This window comes from Hypomesus nipponensis, chromosome 21 (genome assembly GCF_054491055.1).
Source record: "Hypomesus nipponensis isolate SF chromosome 21, ASM5449105v1, whole genome shotgun sequence".
In the NCBI taxonomy this organism is placed as follows: Eukaryota; Metazoa; Chordata; class Actinopteri; order Osmeriformes; family Osmeridae; genus Hypomesus; species Hypomesus nipponensis.
Window position 1 is genome coordinate 4,365,001 of NC_140381.1, and position 7,848 is coordinate 4,372,848.

Below are 7,848 nucleotides of genomic sequence, written 5' to 3' on the forward strand. Positions count from 1 at the left end.
GTGTTTGTGATGGGATGTGTGCAGAAGGTGTAGCCGAGCCAATCACGAGATGTGTGTGTCTTGTGTGTGTGTACGTTGTGTGGGCAGTGATGGAGCAGGTGTGGCCAATGTAATGGCAATTTTTGCAACCAGTCATGTGCTATGAGGAAGGGGGGGGGGGCAGGTGTGGCCAACCAGTCATGTGATATGAGGGGGGGTGGGTCAGGTGTGGCCAACCAATCCTGGTCTGTGGTTGGCTGGACGTGGGAGGGGGGGGAATGGAGAGTTTGTTCCCTTCTGGAAGGTGTGGGCGGGGGGGGGGGGGGGGGAGGAGTTGTCCGGCTAGTCAGAACAACAACTGGAGATGCATCACAGAGCCGTCACCCGCCCTCATGATGTGACTCAGGCTCTCTCCATGTCTCCTGGAGAGGCTGGGACCAGGAGGGTAAAGGCCTCCCTCCTCCCTCCTCCCCCCTCCCCCCTCCCTCCTCCCTCCTCCCCCTCCCTCCTCCCTCCTCCCTCCTCCCCCCTCCCTCCTCCCTACTCCCTCCTCCCTCCTCCCCCTCCCCCCTCCCTCCTCCCCCCTCCCTCCTCCCTCCTCCCCCCTCCCTCCTCCCGCCTTCTCCTCCCTCCTCCCTCCTCCCTCCGCCCGCCTCCCTCCTCCCTCCTCCCTCCTCCCTCCTCCCTCCTCCCTCCTCCCCCCTCCCCCCTCCAAAAATGCGTTCGAAATGTCATCCTCGTGAAAGAACTCAACTGAAATTCGGTTGCAACATTTCCAAGAAACCACGCAGTGGTCCCTGGAGCCCAGGACTGGGTCCCTGGAGCCCAGGATGGGGTCCCTGGAGCCCAGGACTGGAGACGGTGGGTGAGCTTCCCCTCCTGTGTGGAGGGTGGGGGTGCTGGGAGAGGCTTCCGCTGAGGGGGAGTGAACCCCAGACATATCTCCCTCTGGCTGGGGGCCGTCCCTCACTCCTGTGTCTCACCGCCACTGCTAACCACAGGCAGCTGCGTTAGCTATGTGTGGGTGAGAGAGAGAGCGTGCGTCTGTGTGTGTGTGTGTGTGTGTGTGTGTGAGTGTGTGTGAGTGTGTGTGTGTGTGTGTGTGTGTGTGTGTGTGTGAGTGTGTGTGAGTGTGTGTGTGTGTGTATGTGTGTGTGTGTGTGAGTGTGTGAGAGAGAGTCTATGTGTATGTGTGTGTGGGGGAGAGAGAGACTGTGTGTGAGTGTGTGAATAGAGAATAGAGAGAGTGAAGGAGTCAAGGGAGGGGTCGGAAGTGAATCCGTTTTCAAATGTACCAGAAAACACTGAAATCTTTTAGATTTTTGCCCACAGCTCTCTCACATCCTGTAATAATAGCGTAGATATCTCTGGTTTATACAGCTAACAGCATGTTTATGAATGAGGGTTTTGGAGCCTGTCTGAATAGGAGAGATAAATGGAGGGGGAACATTGCAGTGTGTGAGTGAGTGAGTGAAGGAGTGAGTGAGTGAGTGAGTGAATGAGCCGCGTGTGTGTGTTTAGGCTGTGTGTGTCCTCGTGTATGTGTGTGTGTGTGTGTGTGAGAGAGAGTTGCAGGTGGGTGTTTGCATGATTCTACATGATTCCGTGTCCGTTCCCCATTGTTCTTCAGCCTCATTAGCAACACACGAGTCACCAGAAATCACTGACAGCTCACCCCACCCAGCTCTCCCACCTCCTCCTGGAGCGAGAGATGCATGCACGACCACATCAATAACACCTAGCCCTTCACTGGATCTCTCAGATGCAAAGCGTGAATGTGTGACTAAGACCACATCCATTGAAATCCACCCCTCGCTTTTGGATTCAAACCTTCGCCCTGTAATAGTTTCTGGTTAGTGTACCATGTGTGGGTGTCATCTTGTATGATTTGGCTCTGTGGCTGTTCTCGTAGTCTTTTGTGGAAATGTGCCTCTGTGATAGATGACTGCGATGTGTCTCTGTGTCTGATTCTCTTAGAAAATCTCCTCAGTGTGTAAGTGTGTATATGTGTGTCAGCCTTCGTGAAAGAGAAACGTCATCTGGATGTCTGTGTGACATCCCAATGATTAGAACTGTGCGTGTGTGTTCTGTCCCCAGCATATTCACCCAGGACATTTTCCAAACACGCCCATGTCTTCCCAAAATCGTCAACAGCTTTTGTAGAAGCAGTCAGCCAGCAACCAGTCAGTCAGTTTTCCAGTTAGAACCAGTCAGATGTCTGTTTACATTTCACCCACCAGACAGTCCTCACCGTCATTCACGCTTCACCAGCGAGGCTGCTAATGAGCGAGCAGGAGGATGATGACGACGACGATGCTTGGTTTGGGTGACAAACAGACCAATCACGTGTCATCAGCTCCGTGGTGCCCTCTGCGACTCTGGTCGATGTAACCGACAGGAAATGCAGCGTGACTCACAGCGTGTTTACATGTGTGTGTGTGTGTGTGTGTGTGTGTGTGTGTCAGGCACAGTGCTGAGTGTGTGTGTGTGTGAGTGTGTGAGTGTGTTCACGTAACACGAGAATGTGTCCTTGTGCCTGTGTGTGTGTGTGTGTGTGTGTCAGGCCAAGTGCTGACACCTCAGCATGTGGAACAGCAGACTCTCATGTGAAAGAGGATGAGGAGAAGCCTCGTGGCACAATATGCTGTCAGGTTGACATGAATTATCCATCTGTCCATTCCCAAACTCCCCTCCGAGCCAGTTCCCTTTCCTCCTTCGTTTCAAGGAGAGAGGCCAAACGAGAGCACAGATATCGAATGGCCCAATTAGTGACGTGGAACCCTATGTTCTTTTAGACTGTCACCATAATCCCACGCTGTTCCCTAAAATGTCAAAAGTCCCAGTGATAAAAAGCGCTGATAACTATTAAGGCTGTAGCACCCTGCTACGATGACATAAAAAACCTCAGTTCAGCCTCTGTCGCCCAGAAACACATCTTTATTTTTTCTTTCTTTCAAGGGTGATTGCAAGCCATCCCTTCCTGTTGGAAGACGCCAACGTAGCCCCTTGTGGTCTTGGTCACCCTTCCACTTCCCCTGTGGTGGGTTCATCCTATTGGTCGGTCCTTTCCGCCTCGCGGGTGAATGAGCGAGACAGAAAACAAGCAGGGACTGTTGGCTTCCTCTACTCTATTGGTGTGTGTATCTGACAACACAGTATGAGTCATCGCTTGATGATGTATTATTGTGTGTTGTGTGTGTGCTGTGTGCTGTGTGTGTGTGTCAGTATGTCATGGGTCCAAAAGAAAGACAGATCCCTCTGTTTCTCAGTCAGAGTCCGTCGCTACCCGACCACTTCAGTTTGAAGTTACGACCTCGGGGACAACACTTGACACAGCCCTCGTCACGACAACCACTGCATCTGCAGCGCGACGTAGGAAATGCTACTTCATATCAAGGACACTGTGTGCCTCAACACTCTCCTAGGCAGAGAATAGGAATTCCCATTCTGATTCCTGAGGGAGGAGGGGAGAGGATAGGAGAGGAGAAGAGAGGAGAGGAGAGGAGAAGAGAGGATAGGAGAGGAGAAGAGAGGGGAGGAGTCATATTTCTCCTGGAAGCCCTAGTGCCTGTTGTGAAATGCGTCATACAGGAGGCCCTTTGAAGAGTCATGCTGCCCATGTATTGACACATGGTTGCAGGGGCACACACACATTCCACACACACACACACACATTCCACACACACACACATCCGCTCCTATATCTCCCATACCCTCTCAAAAAATTTTTTTTGATCCACAGTCTTTTTCACACTCTCCAAAGCGCACACACACACACACCACACCCACCCACAGCTGCATGTGCAAGTAAAGAAAGGAGAAAGATTGGTTGGTTGTGCGTGAATCAGATTCACATTGTACGAGTTCTTCTTTCCTGTTCTGAGGGAGAGCCGGTGTGTTTATGTACAAGTGTAGGCCTGCTCTCTTCCAACGCACAAAAGCACGCTCCCCCCCCCCCCCCGACACACACACACACACAACTGCACGCTACGCAAGCAGAACACCCAGAATAGAGCTGCTGTAACCATGGCCCGCCCCTCCAGGGACCTGGGTCTCTCCGGCCACCTCTCCCAGGTCATCTGGGGCAAGGTGAGGGAGCTGTGAGGGGCTAGCTCCTCTCCTCCAGGACAGGCTGCCATAGCCAAGCCCTCCAGCCCAGGTGGAAGCAGCCTCAGCTGGGTTGAGTCATCGAGGCGCCTGGGGGTGGGGGGTGGGGTTGTGGTTCTCTTCTCCAAGTATTGGTTGAGGCAGGTCGAAGGAGCATGAGGACAGGAAGGAAGGGGGTGTTGGCCAATGACACGCAGGTGCTGAGGATGAGTCATAGGACATGGCCACACCCACAATTCCTCCTTGCCTCCTCTGCTCTGTGCCTGTTGCTACAGGCAACTGAACTTTTTTTTTATTATTCCTGGCTAAATAAAACAAAACCTGATCTTAAATTATCTTGAAATGTTATCAAGTTCTATGTGTAAAAGTGACTTTAATCAATGAATTCAATTAAATAAAAACAGTACATATTTGATAGACATTCACGAGAGACCTACTAAAGGCCTTAATCCGGATCTATACATATCGTGATCATCATGATCACCTTGCAAAGCAAATACAACCAACCCATCATTGATTGTTTTACCTCACGTCACCTGGTGTACGTCATACACATAATGTCAATCTTCCTCCACCTCCTCCTCATCATCACCTCTCTGCTTTGTCATCTCTATCCTCACCTCCTCCTCATCATCACCTCTCTGCTTTGTCATCTCTATCCTCACCTCCTCCTCATCATCACCTCTCTGCTTTGTCATCTCTATCCTCACCTCCTCCTCATCATCACCTCTCTGCTTTGTCATCTCTATCCTCACCTCCTAGTCATCATCACCTCTCTGCTTTGTCATCTCTATCCTCACCTCCTAGTCATCATCACCTCTCTGCTTTGTCATCTCTATCCTCACCTCCTCCTCATCATCACCTCTCTGCTTTGTCATCTCTATCCTCACCTCCTAGTCATCATCACCTCTCTGCTTTGTCATCTCTATCCTCACCTCCTCCTCATCATCACCTCTCTGCTTTGTCATCTCTATCCTCACCTCCTAGTCATCATCACCTCTCTGCTTTGTCATCTCTATCCTCACCTCCTCCTCATCATCACCTCTCTGCTTTGTCATCTCTATCCTCACCTCCTAGTCATCATCACCTCTCTGCTTTGTCATCTCTATCCTCACCTCCTAGTCACCATTTGGGCACGCATGCCGCATTCCTGTTCTCACACACACACTGACAGCCAGGACTCCAAGCCGGGCTTCTGCGTAGCTCGCAGAACCGAAGCCCCCCCCCCACCCTAAAACACCCCCCCACCCCCGAAGCCCCCCCCTCCTCGCCGGGGAGAGGGAGCAGGCGCCAAGATCTGGCGGGAGTAACAGATTGAGGGGCAGATTATTCACTGTGTGTCTGTGTGCGTCTGTGTGCCTCTGTGTGTCTGTGTGTGTGTATGTGTATGTGTGTGTGTGTGTGTGTGTGTGTATGTATGAATGTTTGTGGCCGGCATGCAGGATATAAACAAGGACTTCCAGGAGCCTCTCCTGCTTCCTTCCCCCCGACTAGGAGCCACTCTGCCGGGGCAGGGAGAGACTCAAGCCTGGGTGGACTGGAGATGGAGGTTCAGTAGGGTTGGGGATAGTTTGGGTCTTTACAATGGCGGTGCCACATCGATACTTTTCCGGTTTGTTCCGGTTTGTTCCGGTGCCTGGTTCAGTAGCTGGGCCTTGGACACAAAGCTCTGTTCTGACCTGCCTGACACCAGACTCCCGAAAGAAGTGACTTGAGGGATGTTTACCATTTGCGATGCCTACAAAAAGTATTCCACCCACCTTGTATGTTTTACCCTTTTGTTGCTTTTATACATCAAATATTTTTTATTAATTTACATTAGTTTGTAAAAATCTGTTTTCACTTTGACATGAACTAATTTTTTTTCAAATTCTGGTCAAAAAAGCCTAATTATATGGATCATGATTTCATGTATAAAAGCAACAAGAGGGGGGAGGGGGGGTGGGTGAATACTTTTTTCTAGGCACCGTAAGTGGTGTTTTGAAGTGATACCAAGACCCTCATCCACTTCAGACCTGGAGACAGAGCAGTCCCACTCCTCATTTCCTGGTAGAGAAGATTCAAGGCTCTACTTTGTCTGTGCAGGGGCGGGAAGTCACAGGCTTCCCTGCCAAACAGGAAATGCCTCTGGCTCAACCGCCTGACACGTCCTGTTCCTCAAACCTGCATGTGTAGGCTTGAAAGCTCACAATGCCCCCAAAACGACGAGTGGGCTTGCTATGCCACACACACACACACAGACACACACACACAGACACACACACACACCTTATGTCTACGTCTTAACTTCTCCTACATATGCATATTTCCGAGGTGCGCACAGACAACCTCGCTCCACGAGAAATACCCACACACACAGTCTCTCTCTGAAACACACAAACACACAAACACGCACACACACACTGGTTTGACAGGTGTTGGTATCGCAGCTGCAGTTTCACTCTCACTACGACTTCAGCACTTCTCTCGGGGAAGAAAGGGGAGTGCTGTCTCTCTGAGACGCAGCCTGAGGGATCTAACCTGTGATTGGCCTGGCTCATCATGAAAGCACCTGACCGATTCTGTAGACTCCTGAAACGTATCAACGATAAAATAATTCAAAACGTTCCACCTGTGAACATGTAAAACCTTTGATGAAGGAAAGCATTTTTGTTTTGTTTTTACATAATCGTACTGTATGAAACACTGTATGTTGAGCACAGTAAGTTGAATCTGAGGCCACCCACTTCCTGTTGAACAGGAAGTGCATAAGCACTGCTGGGTGGCGTGTCACTCACCACTACTGGAACAGGAAGAGAGACAGTTAGCATGGGCCGCCAGGAAACTGTTGTTCCATAGCATGCCAATCATTGTCCTCTGCAGTCTGGGAAGTTAATGTTTAGACAACCTCTTTTATCAGTGCAGGTTTGTACTGAATCTAAGCATTCACTGTTTAGGACACAGTCAGTGAATTTGGAGCTGGCCTGACGACAAAAACATCTCCTTTAATGGTTTTTAATTTGAAACTATTATGAGCTTTTGTAAGTGTGTGTGTGTGCATGTATGGGTGTGTGAAGGAGTGTGTGTGTTTGGAGGAGTGTGTGTGTGTGTGTGTGTGTGAAGGAGAGTGTGTGTGTGTGAAGGAGTGTGTGTGTTTGGAGGAGTGTGTGTGTGTGTGTGTGTGTGAAGGAGTGTGTGTGTGTGAAGGAGTGTGTGTGTTTGGAGGAGTGTGTGTGTGTGTGTGTGAAGGAGTGTGTGTGTGTGTGTGAAGGAGTGTGTGTGTGTGAAGGAGTGTGTGTGTGTGTGTGTGTGAAGGAGTGTGTGTGTGTGTGTGTGAAGGAGTGTGTGTGTGTGAAGGAGTGTGTGTGTGTGTGAAGGAGTGTGTGTGTGTGTGTGTGAGTGTGATGCCTGGCTTGGGTGTTGCTGGGTGAATCATTGCAAGTGATGATGATGCACTGTAAGACAAAACTAAACGATGCGCCGAGCGAGCTATTCAGCCCTGGGGGATGTGGTGCTAGAAATGCTAATGCTCATGTTAGCATATGCCTAACGATGAGAACATTAGTTGGACACCACTGGTCGTTCTGGTCGACTGGAATGCTGCACGAGAGATTGGCGTGGAGAAAGGGGTGATGGTAAATATAGTAAAAAAAATCAAAAGCAACACTGAGTGCAGGGTGGATTCGAGCCCGGAACCTTTTCAACTGCAGTTAAACGCTCTACCCACTGAACTACCCTCCCCATTCAATGAGATTAAGACGCACGTTGTCGTCCTATTTGTGA